The 24,102-nt window shown below is 44.7% G+C and overlaps 2 long non-coding RNA genes across 3 annotated transcripts in view; both read left to right on the top strand.

Moving 5' to 3' along the window:
• The first annotated feature begins 12,384 nt into the window (after window positions 1-12,384).
• On the top strand, window positions 12,385-19,088 carry LOC147361367 (uncharacterized). Of its 2 annotated transcripts, none has more exons than XR_015137794.1 (2): window positions 12,385-13,196; window positions 18,735-19,088. It is a non-coding gene; the product is annotated as an uncharacterized LOC147361367 (long non-coding RNA). The 2 variants fall into 2 exon arrangements; XR_015137795.1 differs by lacking the exon at window positions 12,385-13,196 and adding an exon at window positions 17,918-18,129.
• A 1,809-nt stretch (window positions 19,089-20,897) lies between these two features.
• The window catches only part of LOC147361365 (uncharacterized), a 28,026-nt gene continuing 24,821 nt past the window's right edge, over window positions 20,898-24,102 (top strand). The window contains exon 1 of the long non-coding RNA XR_015137793.1: window positions 20,898-21,182. This is a non-coding gene — a long non-coding RNA (uncharacterized LOC147361365). The remainder of the gene's footprint in view (window positions 21,183-24,102) is intronic.

Genomic DNA, 24,102 nt, shown 5'->3' with positions numbered 1-24,102 from the left:
CACGAGGAGCCAGCCACATATCTGCGGGAGATGGTCATGGCCTATATGGGAGAAGAATCTAAAAAAGAGTGTATGTATGTACAACTGATTCACTTTGCTGTACAGCAGAAGGTAGACTATGCAGTCCATGGAATTCTCCAGGCCAGAATACTGGAGTGGGTAGCCTTTCCCTTCTCCAGGGGATCTTCCCAACCCAGGGATAGAACCCAGGTCTCCCGCATTGCAAGCAGATTCTTTACCAGCTGAACCACAAAGGAACATTTCATGCAAAGATGGGCTTGATAAAGGACAGAAATGGTATTGACCTAACAGAAGCAGAAGATATTAAGAAGAAGTGGCAAGAATACACAAACGAATTGTACAAAAAAGATCTTCACAACCAAGATAATCACTATGGTGTGATCACTGACCTAGAGCCAGACATCCTGGAATGTGAAATCAAGTGGGCCTTAGAAAGCATCACTGTGAACAAAGCTAGTAGAAGTGATGGAATTCCAGTTGAGCTATTTCAAATCCTGAAAGATGATGCTGTGAAAGTGCTGCACTCAATATGCCAGCAAATCTGGAAAACTCAGCAGTGGCCACAGGACTGAAAAAGGTCAGTTTCATTCCAATCCCAAAGAAAGGCAATGCCAAAGAATGCTCAAACTACTGCACAATTGTACTCATCTCACACGCTAGTAAAGTAATGTTCAAGATTCTTCAAGCCAGGCTTCAGCAATACATGAACCGTGAACTTCCAGATGTTCAAGCTGGTTTTAGAAAAGGCAGAGGAACCAGAGATCAAATTGCCAACATCTGCTGGATCATCGAAAAAGCAAGAGAGTTCCAGAAAAACATCTATTTCTGCTTTATTGACTATGCCAAAGCCTTTGACTGTGTGGATCACAATAAACTGTGGAAAATTCTGAAAGAGATGGGAATACCAGACCATCTGACCTGCCTCTTGAGAAACCTGTATGCAGGTCAGGCAGCAACAGTTAGAACTGGACATGGACCAACAGACTGGTTCCAAATAGGAAAAGGAGTACATCAAGGCTGTATATTGTCACCCTGCTTATTTAACTTATATGCACAATACATCATGAGAAACACTGGGCTGGAAGAAGCACAAGCTGGAATCAAGATTGCCCAGAGGAATATCAATAACCTCAGGTATACAGATGACACCACCCTTATGGTAGAAATTGAAGAGGAACTCAAAAGCCTCTTGATGAAAGTGAAAGAAGAGAGTGAAAATGTTGGCTTGGAGCTCAACATTCAGAAAACTGAGATCATGGCATCCGGTCCCATCACTTCATGGCAAATAGATGGGGAAACAGTGTCAGACTTTATTTTTCTGGGCTCCAGAATCACTGCAGATGGTGACTGCAGCCATGAAATTAAAAGACGCTTACTCCTTGGAAGGAAAGTTATGACCAACCTAGATAGCGTATTCAAAAGCAGAGACATTACTTTGCCAACAAAAGTCCGTCTAGTCAAGGCTATGGTTTTTCCAGTAGTCATGTATGGATGTGAGAGTTGGACTGTGAAGAAAGCTGAGCGCCAAAGAAGTGATGCTTTTGAACTGTGGTGTTGGAGAAGACTCTTGAGAGTCCCTTGGACTGCAATGGGATCCAACCAGTCCATTCTAAAGGAGATCAGTCCTGGGTATTCATTGGAAGGACTGATGCTAAAGCTGAAACTCCAGTACTTTGGCCACCTCATGCGAAGAGTTGACTCGTTGGAAAAGACTCTGATGCTGGGAGGGTTTGGGGGCAGGAGGAGAAGGGGAAGACAGAGGATGAGATGGCTGGATGGCATCACTGACTCGATGGACATGAGTTTGGGTGAACTCCGGGAGTTGGTGATGGACAGGGAGGCCTGGCATGCTGTGATTTATGGAGTCGCAAAGAGTCGGACACGACTGAGCGACTGAACTGAACTAAACTGATAGCAGAAGGTAACAGCATTGTAAATCAACTATACTCCAATAAAAATTAAAAAAAAAAAAAAGTAGAGCTAATTGTCGTTCAAACACTCAATTGTATCCAACTCTTTGCCACCCCATGGACTGTATCACACCAGGCTTCCCTGTCCTTCATTATCTCCTGGAGCTTGCTCAAACTCATATCCACCGAGTCGATGATGCCATCCAACCATCTCATCCTCTGTCACCCCCTCTTCCTCCTGCTCTCAATCTTTCCCAGCATCAGGGTCTTTTCCAATGAGTCAGTTCTTCACAGCAGGTGGCGAAAATATTGGAGCTTCAACTTCAGCATCAATCCTTCCAATGAATATTCAGGGTTAAATTCCCTTAAGATTGAGTGAGATTCCCTTAGGATCTCCTTGCAGTCCAAGGGACTCTCAAGAGTGTTTTCCAGCACCACAGTTCAAAAGCATCAATTCTTTGGCACTCAGTCTTCCTTATGGTCCAACTCTTACATCCATACATGACTACTGGAAAACCATAGCTTTGGCTAGATGGACCTTTGTCAGGAAAGTACCAATACTTAAAGGTTTATAGCTTATATTGTATAGAATTCATTCAATTGCTAGTTCAGTCCTGTTCATTTCAGTTCAGCCGCTCAGTTGTGTGCGACTCTTTGCAACCCCATGAACTGCAGTACACCAGGCCTCCTTGTCCACCACCAACTCCTGGAGTTCACTCAAACTAACGTCCATCAAGTCGGTGATGCCATCCAGTCATTCATCCTCTGTCATCCCCTTCTCCTCCTGCCCCCAATCCCTCCCAGCATCAGAGTCTTTTCCAATGAGTCAACTCTTCACATGAGGTGGCCAAAGTACTGGAGCTTCAGTTTTAGCATCAGTCCTTCCAATGAACATCCAGGACTGATCTCCTTCAGAATGGACTGATTGGATCTCCTTGCAGTCCAAGGGACTGTCAAGAGTCTTCTCCAACACCACAGTTCAAAAGCATCAATTCTTTGGTGCTCAGCCTTCTTCACAGTCCAACTCTCATATCCATACATGACCACAGGAAAAACAATAACCTTGACTAGCTAAAGAACCTTATAATCTGTATCCTGGAACTGCTCATTGTTCTTGAGTGAGCCTGGTAGGGTGAAGTACTCCTAGAGGGTCTTGGGTGAAATTCCTACAGAAATTCTGGGTGCAGTCAGCAGAAACTGTGTTCCCTTAATGCCCTTTGATATTCTTTATCTTTCCCCATCTCCTTCCCCCCAGTTATGCATGTCCCACCTCAGTACTCTGGGTGCTGGAAAGAAATGGGTTTCAGCAGTAGCCTCCTAGACAGCTGGAGAAGCTAAGCAGGCAAACACTGCTTTTCTCTCACCGCTGTGCAAGGTGTTGCCGATGGCTGGTTCAGCAGTGTTATCTGGGGGAAGTGGTGGCAGTGGCTAAGTTCCTATCTCTTTCCTATGTGTCCAGACTCGTGTGTGTGTGTGTGTGTGTGTGTGTTGTGTGTATTTTGCTGCAACAGTGTGCTGGAATCTCACCTTGGGAAGGTTTATTTCAACAAAGTCTCTGTTATCTCTAGGTTTCTGCCCAAGTCAGCACTCTCCAGATTTTACCAGCTGCAACCTAGAGGGGTTGTGTGCATGCGTGCTAAGCCCTTTCAGTCATGTCCGATTCTTTGCGACCCTCTGGACCATACCCTGCCAGGCTCCTCTACCCATGGGATTCTCCAGACAAGAATACTGAAGTGGGCTGCCATGCCCTCCTCCAGGGGATCTTTCACACCCAGGGATGGAACCCGCGTCTTTCAGATCGCCTGCATTGGCGAGCGAGTTCTTTACCGCTAGCACTACCTGGAGGCAGGTTCACCAGCTCTAGCTTTGTCTGCAGCCCCTGCCCAGGGCTGTCTGCCTATCACTAGATGCACAGGTGAGCAAGTTATTCCTACCGTGTCCCTTGGCAGATGGGCTGGATCCTTCAGCTGGCACACAGGAGCTTTTGTCAATGGGTGGAGGACTGACCAGTGATGTCTTACACCACTCTAATGCTGATGTCACTCCCCAAATGAACTTTAGAATCAGTTTGTTGTTGTCCAGAAAATAACTTGCTGAGATGTTGGTTGGAATTGCTTGAATCTATAGATCAAATCAAGAAGAAGAGTTGCTGCTTTTATTTTAAACGAGTATTAACAAATTATGAAGAATTTGAGTCACTCAAGAACAATGAGCAACTCCAGGATACGGACTATAAGTTTCTTTAGCACTTGAGTGAATTCTATACAGTATAAACTATAAGCGTTAGTCACTCAGTCATGTCTGACTCTTTGTGACCCCATGGACTGTAGCCCACCAGTCTCCTCTGTCCATGGGATTCTCCAGGCAAGAATACTGGAGTGAGTTGCCATTCCCTTCTCCAGGGGATCTTCCTGACCCAGGGATTGAACCCAGGTCTCCTGCACTGCAGGCAAATTCTTTACTGGCTGAGCCAACAGGGATGTTTAAAGTATTGGCCTTGGAGAGAATAGCATGGAAATGGATACACTACCAAGTGTGAAATACATAGCCAGTGGGGATTTGCTATATGACTCAGGGAACTCAAACCAGGGCTCTGTGACAACATGGGGTGGGAGGTGGGAGAGAGATTCAAGGGGACATATGTATTCCTGTGGCTGATTCATGTTCATGCATGGCAGAAACCAACACAGTATTGTAAAGCAATTATCCTTCAATTAAAAATAAATGAAAAACTAAAGTGTTGGCCCAAACTCTACTTTAAAAAGAAATTTATTGGAATATAGTTGATTTACAATGTTGTGTTACTTTCTGCTGTACAGCAAAGTGAATCACTTACATACATACATATATCCACTCACTTTAGATTCTTTTCCCATATAGGCCATTACAGAATATTGAGCAGAGTTCCCTGTGCTATACAGCAGGCCTTTGTTAGTTATCTATTTTATGTATAAAATAGTTTATACTTTGTATATAATAGTGTGTGTATGTTGGTCCCAATCTCCCAATTTATCCCCCCTACACACACCTTTGCCCCCTGGGAATCATAAGATTGTTTCCTACATCTGTAATTCTATGTCTGTTTTTTAATAAGTTCTTTTGCACCATCTTTTAAGATTCCATCTATAAGTGATATCATACGTGTCCTTTTCTGTCTGACCTACTTCACTCAGTATGAGCATCCATCCATGGCGCTACAAACAGCCCAGCTCTACTTCTCTGGTTCACTTTTTATTCTTGTTTTTCTTTTAGCTTAACTGAATAAGCATCAACATGCGGTCTAATAAGTACTCTATTGTGTCGTTTTATGGAAACGTCAGTGATCAATAAAATATAGTGCTTCCCTTCAGAAGCTTCCAACTGAGTTCCTATGAAAGTAGTCAACTATACAACAATGTGGCATGATATATGTCTTAATTGTTCTGAGGAATGTTTTTGAGTGAATAGGGCAAAGTTTATTATTTGAAACATTTCTCAGAGAGGAAATACGTGCCAGAGAAGACTAGCTGAAATATTTTCAGCCCTGTGGAATTAATTGCACTCGAGATATTTTCTGGAGAAGGACATGGCAACTCAGTCCAGTGTTCTTGCCTGGAAAATCTCAGGGACGGGGGAGCCTGGTGGGCTGCCGTCTATGGGGTAGCACAGAGTCGGACACGACTGAAGCGACTTAGCAGCAGCAGCAGAGATATTTTCACCAACTTTTTTTATTTTTTAATTTTTCTTTAACTTTTTATTTTGTATTGGGGTGTAGCCTTATTAACAATGTTGTGATAGTTTCAGCTAAGGGACTCAGCCAAACATATACATGTACCCATCCTCCCCCAGACTTCCCTCCCACCCAGGCTGCATTGAGTCCCATGTGCTTACAGTAGGTCCTTGTTGGTTATCCATTTTAAATACAGCGGTGTATACATATCCATTCCAAACTCCCTAATTATCCCTTCCTCCCATCCTTCCCCTGGGCCACTATAAGTTTGTTCTCTAAGTCTGTGAGTTTCTTTCTGTTTTGTAAGTATCATTTCTTTTTAGATTCCATATATAAGGGATATCATATGGTATTTCTCCTTCTGTATCTGACTTACTTCACTTAGTATGAAAATCTCTAGGCCCATCCCTGTTGCTGCAAATGGCTTTATTTCATTCTTTCTTAATGGCTGAGTAATATTCCATTGAATGTATATATATACCGGAGAAGGCAATGGCACCCCACTCCAGTCCTCTTGCCTGGAAAATCCCATGGATGCAGGAGCCTGGTAGGCTTAGTCCATGGGGTCGCTAAGAGTCGGGCACGACTGAGCGACTTCCCTTTCACTTTTCACTTTCCTGCATTGGAGAAGGAAATGGCAACCCACTCCAGTGTTCTTGCCTGGAGAATCCCAGGGATGGGGGAGCCTGGTGGGCTGCCGTCTATGGGGTTGCACAGAGTCGGACACAACTGAAGCGACTTAGCAGCAGCAGCAGCAGTTTATATACCACATCTCCTCTATCCATTCTTCTGTCGATGGGTGTTTAGGAGGCTCCCATGCCTTGGCTATTGTAAACAGCGCTGCAGTGAACATTGGGGTTCGTGTATGTTTTCAGATTATGCTTTTCTCCAGATCGAAACCAGGTCCCCTGCATTGGGAGCAAGAGTCTAGCCACTTGACCACCAGGTAAGTCCTTGTAGATTCTTTAGTAATAGCCACTCTGACCAATGTGAGGGGGTGCTTCCTTGAAGTTTTGATTTGTATTTCTGCATGAACATTGCCTTTTTGAGCAGTCCAGCAAAGTTGTTTTGTAGAACACTTTACATTCTGGATTTGTCTGGCTGTTTCCTCATAGTGTTTGTAACTGTATGTTTAATTTTATGTGTCAACTTGAGTGGATCACAAGGTGCCTGGATAGTTGGCTCAACATTTTTTCCAGATATGTCTATGAGGGTGTTTCTAGAGGAGATTAGCACTTGATTGGTAGACAGTAACCTATATTGCCCACCCCATATAGATGAGTGTGTGTGGCTCAGTTGTGTCTGACTCTTTGCCACCCCGTGGACTGTAGCCTGCCAGGCTCCTCTGTCCATGTAATTTCCCAGCAAGAATACTGGAGTGGATTGCCATTTCCTTCTCTAGGGGATCTTCCCAACCTAGGGATCGAACCTGTGTCTCCTGCATTGGCAAGCGGATTCTTTACCACTGCACCACCAGGGTGAAAAGGTGTTAGTCTCTCAGTCATTTCTCTTTGAGACCCCAAGGACTGTAGCCCACCAGGCTCCTCCACCCACGGGATTCTCCAGTTGAGAGTACTGGAGGGGGTTGCCATTCCCTTCTCCAGGGGATCTTCCTTCCCCAGGGATTGAACCCAGGTCTCCTGCATTGCAGGCAGATTCTTTACCAGCTGAGCCACCAGGGTAGCCTGCCACCTGGGTAGGTATCATCCAATCCACTAAAGGCCTGAATAGAAGAAAAAGGCAGAGGAAGAGAGAATTCATTCTGTCTGACTGAATTTAGGCATCGATCTGCTCCTGCTTTCTGGCTGGGGTCTGTGCCATGAAGAGCTTCTTTTTCAAGTCTTTGGACTCTGCCTTGAACTGCACCACTAGCTTTCCTGGCTCTTTAGCTTTATACACAGCAGCTCCTGAGATCTCTCAGCCTCTATATTCATTCAATCCATTCCTTTTAATAAATCTCTTCTTCTAACAAAAGAATATGACAGTGAGAGCGGGACATCCCTTCCAAGATCAGGGTATGGAGAAAAGTGTGACGTGGGCTCCATCTGTCTCTCTCTCCGTCTCCCTCTCTCTCCTTTCATGCTGGGATAGCATGGAATGGGCAGAATCTAAGGCCCTCATTCCGACAATATTTAGGAAACTGAAACCTAATAAAAATTTTGAGAAAGAGCTCGTAAACAGACTCTGCAGCGCAAGTGCCGTTTGGAGATGACCGCACCCCTGGCCTACAGCTCGTTACGACCTCATGAGAAACACGGAGCCAGGAAAAGCCACCTAAATCTTTCTGAGGTTTCCTGGCGGCAGAAACTATAGGGTAATAAAAATTGCTTATTTTAAAGATGTCAACTTAAGTGTTATTGTTTTCCAACAATGAACATTTACCCCAAGCTGTTCAGCTCCTGGTTTTACATTCCACTATTATTGCCTGACTCTATGTTTACAAGCCGCTATTCTTCTGTAAAGAAAGCTTTCTTTTATTTTTTCTTTATTTTTTTTCCTGAGTGGAAAGATAATTACATCTTATTTTCAATCAATATTGTTACTTTCTCTTCAAAAACAAGAAGGCAGATTAAGGGTCCCCAGGTTTCAGACTCCCTCACAGAAAAACCAACAAGCGACTATGCAGGCAAGAACACTTGTGTGGGGACTTCCTTGGTGGTTCAGGGGTTAGGACTCAGCCCTTTGACTGCTGGGAACCTGGGTTCCAAACCTGGTGGGGGAACTTAGATCCCACAAGCTGTGTGATGCAGCAAAAAAAAAAAAAAAAGAACAGCTGTGTGAAAATTCTAGATCCCAGCAGGGAGGATGAAGAACCCCTTGAACAACAAAACTGAGCAAAGGCACATTAGGAGGGTGTGAAGAGTGGTTTCCCGTTGACCACCCTCTCCCAGCCTGGTGCAGCGCCACACAGACAGCGTACGCCTGGGTCTACAGTTTCTCCAGTGGGGAGAGCCCGAGGTTGACATCCAGTTTGGCCAGGATTCTGGAGGGCCTCCCCAGAGGGCACACTTATGTCTCATCTCCCAGGAAACACTGGGGGAATCAGCAGGGCTACACTAAACAGGGTCAGCTTGAAACCAAGCGGGAGAACAGGGGACCCGACAACCAGTGCAGGGATCACGTTGTGGCACCGTAGTGTTCCTGCTGGTGGTGCACTGAGCAGAGCTCCCCGGGAGTGATGCCATCCCCCCATCTGAGCCGGGGGCTCCCCAGGAGTGATGCCATCCCCCACATCTGAGCCGGGGCTCCCCAGGAATGATGCCATCCCCTCCATCTGAGCCGGGGCTCCCTGGCTGGCCAGAGAACACAGTCAGTGGTTCTGTCCAGTTTTGGTATCCAGCCAGCAGTCCAGCCCAGCCAAGGGGCTCATTCTACCACCCCAATTGGACAGAGAGTCAAGCTTGCAGCCTTGCCCAAATGCAGAGCAAGGTGTCTCTCCCCAGGCCCTCAGGGCAGCCTGAGCAAACAGCCTACACGTTATCCCTGTCCATCTGTAAAGCCCCACCTTCAGCACCACATGGATGATGGCCTATGGCCCTGCCCATTTGTTGAGCAGAGCCTGGGGCCTCACCTGGACAGGAAGCTGGGTTGGCAACCCTGCCCAGTCGTGGAGCACAGCCTATAGACTCCCCACCAGGGAACCCAGATGGTAACCTTGTCTGACAGCAGAGCAGAGGCCCACCCACCCCTGCCCCCACCCCCGCCTTAGAGCACAAGAAACAGCCCTGCCCTATTAGACCCCGAAGCAAGCCCTGCTGGCCTGTGGGGGCTGCCAGCTAATACCCACTGAACCCCAGACTGGGTGGACTGCTGAAGGCTTTCTCTGCCAAAGTGAATGTGTAGACCCTGGAAGAGGAGCCGTCTTCCTCAAACAGGCAGATACCAGGGCAAGGATTCAAGAATCACAAGTAATCAGGTACACAAGACACTGTCAAAGGAAAGGAATGAAGCTCCACAAACCCTAAAATATGTAGAATTATGAATTGTATAGGGCTTCCCAGGTGGTGCCTGTGGTAAAGAACCTGCCTGCCAATGCAAGAGACATAAGAGACGCAGGTTTGATCCCTGGATTGGGACGATCCCCTGGAGGAGGGCATGGCAACCCAACATCAGTATTCTTGCCTGCAGAATCCTGTGGACAGAGGAGCCTTGCCGGCTACAGCCCATAGGATCACAGAGTCAGACATGACTGAAGGGACTTAGCGTGTATGCATGCGTGAATTGTATAATAAAGAATTCAGAATAAACTCTTAAAGAAATTCACTGAAGCCCCCCCCCCAAAAAAAAACACACATAGATAACTAAATGAAATAGAAGAATAACACATAAACAAAATTCCAGCAAAGAAATAGAAACCATTAAAAAAATCAGATTAGAACTCAAGAATGCAATGAATGAAATGAAATATTCAGGAGAGTTTCAACAGTCAGATGAAAGAAATGGTGAACTTGAAGATAAGTCTTTTGAAGTTTTCCAGTCCGAAGATCAAAGGACAAAAGGAGAAAGAGTGACGAAAGCATACAGGACTTATGCAATACCATCAAAGGCCGTGTCATTGGTTTTATGGGAATTCCAGAAAGAGAAGAGAGAGAAATGACGGAAAAAAATCAGTATCTCGTCTGACCACGATATTATGAAGCTAAAGATCAATAACAGAGGATAAATTTGAAAATCCGCAAATATGTGGAAATTAAACAATGTGTTCTGAACAAATATGGATCAAAGAAGAAATCAAAAGGAAAATTAAAAAAAATTAAGACTAGCAAAAATAAATATACAAAATACCAAAACTTGTGGGATGAAATGAAAATAGTTCTTTTTTGGGGGGCCACAGCACAGCTTGTAGAATCTCAGTTTCCCAACCAAGCTTTGAACCTGGGCGACAGCAGTGAAAGTGCTGAGTGCTAATCACCAGACCACTAGAGAACTCCTGCAATCAGTTCAACAGGGAAGTTTATAGCGATGAATGTTTAAGAAAAAACAAGAATCTCAAATAAACAACCCGAAATTGAACTACACCTCAAGGAACTAGAAGCAGAACAAACTAAACCAAAAGAAGAAGAAAGGGAATAAGAAAGATTAGAATAGAAATAAGAAAAATAGAACAGAAATAAATGAAAAAGAAACTAGAAAAACAGACCCCATAATCAAGTGGGAGTTATCCCCGAGATGCAAAGTTGACTTAACATACACAAATCAATAAATGTGATACAGTGCATTAACAAAATGAAGAATTAAAATCATATGGTCATCTTAACCAATGTAGAAAAATATTTGCTAAAATTCAGATAACCTGATTAAAAAATGGGCAAGGACCTAAATAGACAGTTTTCCAGAGAAGACATACAAATGGCCAACAGGTAGATGAAAAGGTGTTCAACATCACTAATCTTCAGGGAAATGGAAATCAAAACCGCGATTAGATACAACCTCATGCTTGTTGGAATGTCATCAAGAAGATGAGAAATAACCTGTTGACTGAGGATGTGGAGAAAAAGAGAATGCTTGAGCAGTGCTGTTTGGAACTTAAATTGGTACAGCTAATATGGAAAATTGTATGAAGGTTCTTCTAAAAATTAAAAATAAAGCTACCATGTAATCCAGAAATCCCACTCCTGGGTACATAAACAAAGGAAATGAAATCAGTAGCATGAAAAAATACCTGTACTTATATGTTCATTGCAGCATTATTCACAATAGCCAAGAAACAGAAATACTAAATGGCCATTGATGGATGAATAAATAAAGAAAACGTGGCATATGGGGAGAGAACGTTATATTACTCAACCATGAAAAAGAAGGACATCTTGCCATCTGAAACACGGACGAACCTGGAGGACATTCTGCTAAGTGAAATCAGCCAGGCACAGAAAGACAAATACTCTATGATATCAGTTATAAGTGGAATGTATTGATGAAACTCTCAAACTCGTAAAGCCCAAGAGTAGTATAATGCTGGTTGCCAGTGGTTGAGGGTGAAGAAAATAGGGAGAGATTTGAAATGGCACATAATTTCAGTTGTAAGATGAATAAGCTCTGAGGATCTAATGTACAGCATGGGGACTATAGTTAATAACAGTGTATTGTGCACTTGAAATCTGCTAAGAGTAAATCTTAAGTGTTCTCACCACAAAAAATTTTTTAAACATTTGAGATGTTACTACTCACTTGATTGTAGTAACAATGACACAAAATATATGAAATCATCATGTTATACACCTTAGCTAGGACATGGAGGCAACCTAGATGTCCATCGACAGACAAATGGATAAGGAAATTGTGGTACATATACACAGTGGAATATTACTAAGCTATAAAAAAGAACACATTTGAGTCAGTTCTAATGAGGTGGATGAAACTGGAGCCTATTATGCAGAGTGAAGTAAGCCAGAAAGAAACACCAATACAGTATATTATCGCATATATATGGACTTTAGAAAGATGATAACGACAACCCTATATGCAGGACAGCAAAAGAGACACAGATGTAAAGACCAGACTTTTGGACTCTGTGGGAGAAGGTGAGGGTGCGTTGGTATGAGAGAATAGCATTGAAAGGTGTATGTTACCGTATATAAAACAGCTGGCCAGTGCAAGTTCGATGCATGAAGCAGGGCACTCAAAGCTGGTGCTCTGAGACAATCCAGAGGGATGGGGTGGGGAGGGAGATGGGAAGTGGGAGGGAGGTTCAGGATGGGGGATACATGTACACCCATGGCTGATTCATGTCCATGTATGGCAAAAACCACCACAATATTGTAAAGTAATTAGCCTCAATTAAAACAAATAAATTGACTAAAAAATCATATTGCACAACCTTAGTATATATATATATATAATTTTTATTTGTCAATCATACCTCAAATAAAGCTGGGGAAGGGAGAGAAGTGTATTAATTGTCATGCATCTGGGGATTTTCCAGCCATTTTTCTATCATTGATTTCTAGTATATGCACAGCGATGTGGGGATATATATATTTGGCCATACTTTATGGCCTGCAGCTTAGGGGCTTCCCTGGTGGCTCAGAGGGTAAAGCATCTGCCTGCAATGCAGGAGACCTGGGTTCTATCCTTGGGTTGGGAAGATCCCCTGGAGAAGGAAATGGCAACCCACTCCAGTATTCTTGCCTGGAGAATCCCATGGACAGAGGAGCCTGGCGGGCTACAGTCCACGGGGTTGCAAAGAGTCGGACACAACTGAGCGACTTCACTTTCACTTTCATGGCCTGCGGGACCTTCATTCCCCGAACCAGGGACTGAGCCCAGGCCTGGTGAGTGGAAGCACCGAGTCCTAACCACTGGCCCACCAGGGGATTCTTTTTTATGATTTCTATTCTTTCAAATGTGTTAAGGGATGTTTTCTGTTTCAGAATGTGGCCTATCTTCACATATGAATTTGAAAGGAATGTATATTCTGCTGTTGAAGATGAAGTGTTCTTTAAATATCAATTAGAGCCATTGATTGATGGTGCCTTTCCGTTCACCTGTATCCTTACTTCTTTTCTGCCAGCTGGACCTATCAACTACTGACAGAGAAGTGCTGAACTGCATTTTATGTAAGTCCATTTCTCTCCTCTCCTGGCATAACAGTCTTCTCAAAAGTGTTTTCAGTGTTTTTTCTATAGTTTGCAATGTACATTTAAAACAAATTTAAGTCCACTTTTAAATGCTTATACCCCTTAGCAATTCCTCCCTCTCTTCCCTTAGAACATTGGTGTTATCCATTTTATCTATTCATACAGTTAATATGACAATACCCTGTTGCAGTCATTCCTGTGAACATTTATCTATTAGATCAATTCAAAATAATAAAAATGATTATTTTAACTACATTCATTCCTTCTCTCACACTCATCTTTGTGAGATGCAAGTTTCTGACCTATATGATTTTCCTTTGCTCTAAAGAACTTCTTTAACATTTGTTTTTTTAATTGAGATACAATTGACATGCCATATTGGGTAAGGTTAAGGTGTGCAACATGTTGCTTTGATATGTATGTATTACAATCAGGTTACCACGTAATGCTAACACCACCATCATGTCCCATGATTATAATTTCTTTTTTTGTGGTGAGACCATTTAAGATTGAATTTTGTAGCCAATTTGAAGTATATAATATGGTATTATTAACTATAATAATAAGGCTGTGCATTAGATCTCTAGAATTTACCAAACTTTTCACTGCAGTTTGTTTCCTTTGACTAACATCTCCTTAAATCCCCCACTGTCCCTGAGCTTCCTGACCTGTGGTTTAGTGTCTGACAGTAAGCTGGAGAAGTTCTAGGTCATTACTGTTTTCTTCCCTTATTCCCTTCTCTCTCTTTTCCTTCTACTATTCCCCTGTGTGTGGCACATTTTGTAATTGTCCCACAGCCCTTGTAGATTCTGGTCCAGTTTGTTTTTCCAGGCTTTATTCTCTTTGCTTTTCCGTTTTCTTTTCTTTGAAAATATCTATTTATTTGACTGCACTGGGTCGTAGGGTCTTAGTTGCAGCACGTGGGATCTTTCGTTGACATGTGGGGTCTACGTCCCTGACCAGGAATTGAACACAGGCCCCCTGCTTTGGAATGGTGGGGTCAGCCACTGGACCACCAGGGAAGCCCCCTCAGTCTTCAGTTTGGATTGATAAATCCTCAAACTCAGTGATCCTTCCTTCAGCTGCATCTAGTCTCCTAACAAGCCCATAAAGGCCTTCCGCATTTCTCTATTGGTGTTTTCGACCTCTATCATTTCTTTATTTTCCTCTGTTTCATTAAGGTTTTTTCCTGAAGTTTTATCATGTTTTGTTTGGAACACATATCTGGGTGGCTTCATCTTGCTCGACGCTCTGAGCTGCTTTCTAAGCATTAGGTGCCGCAGTCACCTCTCCCTGTCTTGCAGGGTTGGCCTGTGTAGGAGATGAGAGCTTTATTGTTCGAGCTGCGCTAGCTCTTCATTGTTTCCCCATTTCCTTGTGAGTCAAGTGCTATTTCACTTTTAATAGCTCCCAGTGGTTGAGGATGTGCCAAGACCAGTCAGTGCCAAAGGAGAGGATCTTAGTCGCACCTAGGTTCAAGCTGATTGGAAGCCAGATCCCCAGGGAAGTGGCTTTTACAGAATGCAAATATATACAGTCCTGTGGGGTGACAAGCATAAGCCCCACCGGCCACTAGAGCCAAGGGATCCACAGGTGTCCTCTGGGTGACAGTCGCAAAAATCAGGGCTCCAGACAAGTGCATTAGTTCCTTTCTAGGAGAAGCCAGTGAGGTGTGGGCAGGCAGAAAGTGAAAGAAAGTGAAAGTCGCTTAGTCATGTCCGACTCTTTGCCACCCCATGGACTATATAGCCCCAGCCAGGCTCCTCTGTCCATAAGGATTCTCCAGACAAGAACACTGGAGTGGGTTACTATTCCTTTCTACAGGGGATCTTCCTGACCCAGGATTCAAATTCAGGTCTCCTGCATTGGAGGTGGGCTCCTGACTGTCTTAGCTACCAGGGAAGCCCAGGCAAAGGGAGAGTAAAAGGTGGGGTCCCCTGGCTGACATTCCCTGAGCCCCTCCGTAGCCTCTTGATGCCTCTGTGTGTGTGTTAGTCGCTCTTTGTGACCCCCTGGACTGTAGCCCTCCAGGTGTCTCTGTTCATGGGATTGATTCTCCATTGGATCTCCAATGGGTTGGGTTGCCATTTTCTTCTCCAGAGGATCTTCCCAACCCTGGGATTGAATCCAGGTCTCCTGCATTGTAGGCAGCTTCTTCTGAGCCACCAGGGAAGCCCCCTCGATGCCTCTAGATGCGTGCCACACAGCAAGCCTGCTCCTAAATCAAAGTTCCAGGACAAGCAAGTTGGCCTCTTTCTCCGAAAGCCCTGGGGTGTATTTCAGGCTGCTCTCTGCGTAGTACCCTGGGGGTGGTGGCCTGCCAAGAGCTGTCTATCGGATTGCTAGATTCTTGTGCATGCAGGAATACAGGGGCCCCTGGCCGCCAGAGCCAAGGAATCAAGCTGCCAAAACCAGAGGACCAGAGGCAAAAACTGGGGCACCAGATAAGCATAAGAGCTCCTCTCGAAGAGATGCTGGCCCACTGGAGCTGAGCAGAGGTAAATCATGAAGATAGCATCACCCTCCAAGATCTCAGCAAAGGTTTAAGGTCAGCCTTAGATGTGCCTTTCATTAGAAGCCTGCCCCTCAGGCAGCAGCTATGATGATAAACTGATAGGCCTCTCCCACAGAAAGACCAAGCTTCTGGGTCTGTTGCCTCTGACCATGCCCCAGGGATGGTAGAGGTTTACGAATTCTTTCTCCTGGATTCCTGCTGTAGGACTCCTGGAGCAGAAACCCCACTGGCCCCAGAATCAGGTGACAGAGGTGTCTTCCAGAAGCAGCCGCAAAAGTCAGGGACCAGACAAAGGTACAAGTTCCTTTTTGGAAGATATTGGTGAGCTGGAGCAAGACAGAGGGAGAAGGCAGATTGCATTCATGGGTCTCCATTCCCCAAGAGCATCTCCATAGGCCCATATAAGTGAGTCAAAGCAGAAGCCCATCCTTTAGGCCAAAACTCCTGAACAAAGAAAACAGGTCTCTTTCTCAGAAAGCCTGGAGAAGCCGGCGCGGCTCCCTGCCAAGAACTGATTGTTGCAGTCCTGTGGGGCCTGAGAATGCAAGTCCTCTCCTTTGGCACTGGCTGGTCTTGGCACACCCTCAACCACTGGGAGCTATTAAAAGTAAAATAGCACTTGACTCACAAAGGAATGGAGAAACAATGAAGAGCTAGCGCAGCTCGAACAATAAAGCTCTCATCTCCTACACAGGCCAACCCTGCAAGACAGGGAGAGGTGACTGCGGTACCTAATGCATAGAAAGCAACACAACGTCAAGCAAAATGAAGCAACCCAGAAACATGTTCCAAACAAAGCAAGATAAAACCTCCAGGAAAAAACCTTAATGAAACAGAGAAACGTAAAGAAATGATAGAGGTCAAAAACACAATGCAAACGAGCGGGTGTGCGTGCTTAATTGCTTCCGTCGTGTCTACCTTTTTGCGACCCCAGAGACTGTAGCCCACCAGGCTCCTCTGTCCATGGGATTCTCCAGGCAAGAATACTGGAGTGGGGTGCCATTTCCTCTTCCAGGGGATCTTCCCGACCCAAGGATTGAACCTGCATCTCTTCCATCTCCTGCACTGGCAGGCAGGTTCTTTACCCCTAGCGCCATCTGGGAAACCCATATACAAGCAAGGGCGCTGGACATATGTAGAAGTCCCCCTTTGGGAGATACTGGTGTTCTGAAGTGCAGCATGGTGGAGATCCACCTACCAGCAGGAGCAAGGTGGCGGGGGTGGGGGGAAGCAAAGATGGCCTCCCCCGAAAAGAGGAAGAAAGAAAGAAAAGCGGTAGAAATGAAAGAAAAAAGAGGGAGAGCAGAAGATGGCACCTGCCAGCCTCCATCCCCGGAGTTTCCCAGCAGGCCTCTGCCCCTCAGGCCAACATGGTCAAAGCAGCGAAGTCCTTTTCACAAAAAGCCCGGGCCCTTTTCAAAGGGCTGCTTCTGCGCTGGGCCCTGGCGCCGTTGGGTCAGCGCACCAGCCCTCAGTTTGCTAGAGCCGTGTGTCTCCTGTGTGGTCTGCCCTGCTGGTTTTCAAAATCAGATGTTGGGGGGGCTTGTCTTTCAGGAGCAGGTCTTAAAGGCCGGGGTGTCCAATGTGGGGTACAAGCCCTTCACTCCTCAGTGAGAAGCTCCAGGTGTTGAGATCCCCCCTTTGCGGGTACCCGTGCTGGGGGTGAGGGGCTTATGGTGAGACTGTGTCTCTGCCTTTCCCACCTGCTTCGTTGTGGCTTTTCTTGTTTACCAGGTGTGAAGGGTTTCTCTGCTGGTTTTTAGGTTTCTTTCAGAGGAAATTGTTCCACATAAATTTGGCGTCTCAAAAAAATGGTAATAATAAAGGGACTTCCCCACTGGTCCAGAGGTTTAAGACTCCATCTTCCAATGCAGGGGGCACTGGTTCAATCCCTGGTCAGGGAGTTAAGATCCCCCGTGCCATGCAGTGCGGCCAAACATTAAAATAAGAAGAAATTAAAAAGAAATAAAAATCAATTCAGTGTGTCCATGGGAAGAGGTGAGGTCAGGATTTTCCTATGTAACCGTGTTGAATTGGAACCTCTACCACTTCTTTTTTGTTCTTTCTTAGAATTTGCTTCTCTCTGCTCACCCATCAGTTGCCCAGTTCCTGCATGCTGTCAACCTTGTCCTTAGAGCCCTTACCATAATATTTAGAGTTGTTTTCAATTCCTGGACTGATAAATTCCAACATTCCTTTCATATCTGGTTCTTATGTCTCATCAAAGTGTGGTTTTTGTGGGCAGAGGAGCTGAAGTCATCATCAAGTGTGAAATATTTAAAGCAGACACACAAGCGTTTCAGCAGTGCAGACAATTAACTCTGTTGCTGTGGATGACGGAACTGTTGGCAAAACATGTCTTCTGATATCCTACACAGCAAACAAATTTCCATCTGAGTATGTACCGACTGTTTTTGACAGCTATACAGTCAACTGTTATGATCAGTGGACAGCCATATACTCTTGGACTTTTTGATACTGTAGGGCAAGAGGATGATGACGATCTGAGGTACCCACAAACAAATGTAGTTCTAACTTCCATGGTGGCTCAGATGGTAAAGAATCTGCCTGCAATGTGGAAGACCCAGGTTCGATCCCTGGGTCAGGAAGACCCTGGAGAAGGGAATGGCCACCCACTGCAGTATTCTTGCCTGGAGAATCCCATGGGCAGAGGAGCCTGGCTGGCTTCAGTCCATGGAGTCACAAAGTGTCGGACACGACTGAGTGACTAACACTTACCTACTTAGATATATTTCTAGTCTGTCTTCCACTGGGCTCTTCATCCTCATTCAAAAATGTGAGAGAAAAACGGGTGTCTGGGACTTCTCTGGTGGCCCAGGGGCTAAGACTCTGTGCTTCCAATGCATGGGGCCTGGGTTCCATCCCTGGTTGGGGGACTAGATCCAGCATGGAGCAATGAAGACCCGGCACAGCCAAATTAATACATGTTTTTTAAACAGTGAGTGTCAAAGTTAACTCACCACTCCTTTCTTGCTTGTTAGGACCCAAACTGACCTCAGAGATGACCCCTCTCCTGTTGAGAAACCTGCCAAGAATGAACAGAATCCCATCACCGCAGAGACTGCTGAAAAACTGGCCTGTGTGGCCTGAAGTTTGCTAAGTATGTGGCGTGTTCTGTACTCACACAGAAAGGCATAAAGAATGTATTTAACGAAACAATTTTGGCTGCCCTGGAGACGCCAGAACCGAAGAACAGCCACAGGTGTGTGCTGCTATCAACAACTCTCCAGGAGTGTTTCTGCATAGCTGGTGTCCGCATGATCCTACAAGCAATGTTTCAATCAAACTAAGGGTTACAAATTAAAATTTGTTTGTGCAATAATAACAAAACTGCACCTACTTGCGTGTACTTATGTGCACCTACTTGCGTGTACTTATGTGAGACAAGACCCATAGATATGGCCTCCTTCCCTCTCTCAATGCCAGTGAATTTTGAGTAATTGTGGGTTGTCAGAAAAATGATCAGTGCTAGTTTTTGTTTTGTTATTTCCAAAAAGATTTGTTGCTGTTGCTTTGATTAAAAGCAAGGCATGCTTGTGATGGCTCTGTAACAGACTAACGTGGGTGGTTGAAGGTGTTCCTGAGTTCCACTCGGGAGAGCAATCTAGGCTGTGCGTGCGACTCTCTTCGAGCCCTCCAGGCTCCTCTGTCCATGGAATTCTCCAGGTGTGAATACTGGAGTGGGTTGCCATGCCCTCCTCCAGGGAATCTTCTGACCCGGGGATCAAACTCACATCTCCTGTGTCTCCTGCATTTGTAGGCAGATTCTGTACCACTAGAGCCACCTGGGAATCTTGGTGTTTTTTTTTTTTTTTCCTTTTCCTGGGTTGTGGTGCAGGAAGTGTGTATAGGATTTGGTTTTATTTAGTCTTGTGTTTTTAATTCATTAACCATTGGACAGTCCTTAAAGGGAGGAGGACGGACTGAGTCTACATTCTACTTCCTAAATTTAGTTTAGAAAACATGTTCCCCACATGGTACTCTCAGAAAGGAGTACAGTAAATGCCTCATTTAATAATATAATCCTTTAGGGGAATTCCCTGGCAGTCCAGTGGTTAGGACTCGGTGCTTTCAATGCTGTGGGCCCTGAATTCTATCCCCGGTCAGTGAAACTAAGATATATTAATACATACTCTGTGAAAGTCGCCTTTTCTCTTGAGCCTTAAGCAGGTCCAGTGTTTAATGAAACTTATGAAAGTGGGGAGAATCTGTCTTGCTCCTTCCCTGTTCTAGGATGCACTATATATGTGTCTGTAGCTCTCAAGGAAATTTGTTTGCCATTAGCTGATTTTTTAAGTTACTTTCTTTTTTCACTGATAAATGTAGAAAATATTGTGCCTTTTGAAATACACAAAATGGATTGAGTGAAAGTGAAAGTTGCTCAGTCATGTCTGACTCTTTGGAACCCATGGACTATACAGTCCTTGGAATTCTCCAGGCCAGAGTACTGGAGTGGGTAGCCTTTCCCTTCTCCAGGGGATCTTCCCAACCCAGGGATCTAACCCAGGTCTCCCACATTGCAGGCGGATTCTTTACCAGCTGAGTCACAAGGGAAGTCCAAATGGATTGAGTATACAATTAAAATACATTTTTCCCCCGGTCCAAAAAAAAATGTGGTTTGGCCTTTAAAATTTTTCCTCGATAGCCAGACTTGATGTGCTAGGTAAAAGGAACTGCTCTAAATAGGCCTGTAGTAATGTGGTGGCCAGGCGGGGCAGGGGAAGTCCTACTGGTCACGATGAGGTTTCAGCCTTTTAGGTCTCCTAGGCTCCTCAACTGTGAACCTCAAGTGTTTTGATTTTTTTTTTTTCTTACTGTCTTCCTTCCCCTTAGGGTGATATTCCCTGGTGGCTCAGATGGTAGAGTCCCTGCTGCCCTCCCCGCCACCCCCCACCCCAACTCCAGTATTCTCGTCTGGAGAATTCCATGGAAAGAGGAGCCTGGCAGGATATAGTCCATGGAGTTGCAGAGGAGGACACGACTGAGCGACTTTCGCTTCTTTGCCATGGATAGGACTGAGTGGCTGGAGTTGTGTAGTTCCTTTTTCCCACTTGAAGGCTATGGTTAAGTGGAGTTGGTTATTTCTCCGCCCCTAGGTGAGGCTCTTATAAGACCCCAGCAGACTAGGGTCTGATTTAACTAATTTCTCCTGAGGGCAGGCCTCATTAAGAGAGAGCCCTGGGGTATTTAAGAACAGGTTCCATTTCCCCTCACCCTTCAGAGGTATGAGGGGATTGTTCTCCCATGTTTACTGTGAAAACTCTCAAGCTGTGGGAGTCAGAGGCGCCCCTGCTTTGACTGGATTCTCTGGCGTTTTTTAACTCTACAGTTATGCACACTGAGCGTCTAGCAATTTAGCAATTGTACTTCGAGTCTTCCGACGTCAGCCCCGGTTCCTGCCACGGCCCTACTCCTGGCTCTGTGCTCGGGTAAGCCAGTAGTCTGTGTTTTCGCCTCTCCAGACTTGGCAGCATGCCCTGTGTCCTCCCTTCCCTCCAGGATCCAAGAAGAGTTGTTGATTTTCAGTCCATTCAGCCTTTTAATTGTTATTAGGACAGAGTGGTGACTTCTAGGCTCTTAACTGAGAAAGGGGAATGGTTTTCCTATTTTTCTTTTGCTTGCGGTTCGGAACGTTCTACCAGAACCTAGAAGGGAGGGTTTGGGGGTTTGGAGGAGCATACCTCACTCTTTTTTTAGTTGCTGGAGAAAATACTGAGCTTCCACCCTCCCAGCTGCGCGCGTGAAGGCGACCCCAGAAGGAATAAGCCTCTGCCTCCTCCCAGGGTGCCTGTTTTGCAGTTTTTTAAACTGTGAAACATAAAGTACATGTTGTGCTCCGTGTAGGTTTGTAGCAGTATTGTTGGTTAGGACACAGTGTAAGATCTCTTCCATTTTGGGTTCAAGATTGGTCTCTGTGTTTCTTTCCAGAAGACTGAATCTCCAATTTGGAGTTCATGTAGGGGCTATGGTGGGAAAGGAAACCTGTCCTGTTGATGATAAATACGAGTGTAGTTAATAAAACAGTATTTAAGGATAGACAGTTTTTTAAAAATTTTTTTATCGGAGTATAGTTGATTTATAATGTGTTAGTCTCAGATGTATAGCAAAGTGATTTGGTTATACATATATAACTTCAGATTCTTTTCCCATGTAGCTTATTTTCCAAATAGGTTGTCATAGCATTCTCTGTGCTATACAATAGGTCCCTGTTAGTTATTTATCTATTTTATATATGTGTGTGTGCTTAGTCACTCAGTCGTGTCTGGCCCTTTGTGACCTCGTGGACAGTAGCTCGCCAGGCTCCTCTGTTGATGAAATTTTCCAGGCAAGAATACGGGATTGGTTGCCATTACCTACACCAGGGAATCTTCCTGACCCAGAGACTGAATCCAAGTCTCTTGTGTCTGCTGCATTGGCAGTCAGATTCTTCATCACTAGCATCACCTATAGTACTGTGTATAAATTGATCCTAAGCTTCTAATTCATTCCTCCTTCCTCCCACCTTTCCCCTTTAGTAACCATTAGTTTGTTTTCAAAATCTGTGAGTCAGTTTCTGTTTTGTAAATAAGTTCATTTGTATAATTTTTTACAATTAGATTCCACTTATGAATGATATCATATTTGTCTTTGTCTTACTTAGTATGATACTTTCCAGATCATTCTGTGTTGCTGCAAATGGCACTATTTCATTTTTTTTAATGGCCGAGTAATATTTTATTGACTAGATATACCACATTATCTTTATCCATCCTTTGTCAATGGACATTTAGGTGGCTTCCATGTCTTGGCTTTTAAAGATAGTGCTGCAGTGAACATTGGGGTACATGTATCTTTTTGAATTATGGTTTCCTCTGGATATACACCCAGGAGTGGGATTGCTGGATCCCATGGTCACTCTATTTTTAATTTTAAAGGAACTTCCATACTGTTTCCATAGTGCTTGTACCAATTTACACTCCCATTAACAGAGTAGGAGGATTCTCTTTTCTGCACACCCTCTCCAGCATTTATTGTTTGTAGACTTTTGATGCTAGTCATTCTGACGAATGTGAAGTGATATAAGGATAGATACTAGATTAGATCAAATTAGGGTCACCCACTCCAGTATTCTTGCCTGGAAAATCCCATGGACGGAGGAGCCTGGTAGGCTGCAGTCCATGGGGTCGCTAAGAGTCAGACATAACTGAGCTACTTCACTTTCACTTTTCACTTTTCTGCATTGGAGAAGGAAATGGCAACCCACTCCAGTGTTCTTGCCTGGAGAGTCCCAGGGATGGGGGAGCCTGGTGGGCTGCCGTCTATGGGGTCGCCCAGAATCAGACATGACTGAAGCGGCTTAGCAGCAGCAGCAGCAAATTTCAGAAGAGGTAAGAAATCTTCATTGACCTGCAGTATTTTTTCATAATACACAATTATTCATAAGGGAATAATCAGTGTTGCCTGGAAGGGGAAGGATTTGAGGATCACTAGGACCAAGTGCAAGATTTTGGGTAGGTTGGGTGCCTCAGGTGGTTTGGCTAGTTTGAATTTAAGAGCACAGTTGGTCTGCTTTATTTTTCTAGAGGATGGAGGGTGGTGGAAGTACTTGTTGAATATCCTGAGTGACCTGACTGTTGAAGTGAGTTCCTCTGGCACTAGAGAGGAAGAAAGGAGCCCCCATATATGGAAAATTCTTTCTGGTACCAGCTTAGCTACAGTTGTGGCAGTAGTCGCTTTACAGAAAAAAAAAAAAGCTTCTAACCATCCCCCAAACAAAGATATACAGGTCCTTCTTTTTTGTGTGTATAGAAAGGGAAAAGGGTAATGAGTAACTGAGGGGCCCAGAGGTGGGAGAAGAGGATAGAGTTTTTTAGATTTCAAAACACTGATGTGGAAATCGAGTCCACTGTTTAGTGGATCAGTGTTGTTTTCTCTGTTATGGCATAGAAGGGAGAGGCAATCATACAAAAACAAGGGATTGGGCTCAGCGATAGCTACCTAATCCCAGAAACTCTCAGGCTTGTTTTTTGGTCTCAGGAAAGGGGCCTTTTTCCTCTTTAAATTTTTATTGGAGTATAGTTGCTTTACAGTGGCTTCCCTGGTGGCTCAGTGGTAAAGAATCTGCCTGCCAATGAAGGAGACGCTGATTTGATCCCTGGATTGGGAAGATCCCCTGGAGAAGGAAATGGCAACACCCTTCAGTATTCTTGCCTGGAGAATCCCATGGACACAGGAGCCTGATGGGCTGCAGTCCATGGGGTGGCAAAAGAGTCGGAGACGACTGAGTGACACAACAGCACAACAGCAGCGCTGCTTTACAGCGTGTGTTAGTTTCTGAAAGGTGAATCAATTATGTGTATGCCCACTCTT

This window comes from Bos grunniens, chromosome 12 (assembly GCF_055505025.1).
Source record: "Bos grunniens cultivar Pamir isolate PY7600 chromosome 12, Bosgru_T2T1.0, whole genome shotgun sequence".
Classification (NCBI taxonomy): Eukaryota; Metazoa; Chordata; class Mammalia; order Artiodactyla; family Bovidae; genus Bos; species Bos grunniens.
Note: the sequence above shows the minus strand (reverse complement) of the source record. Positions and strands in the feature narration are given on the sequence as shown.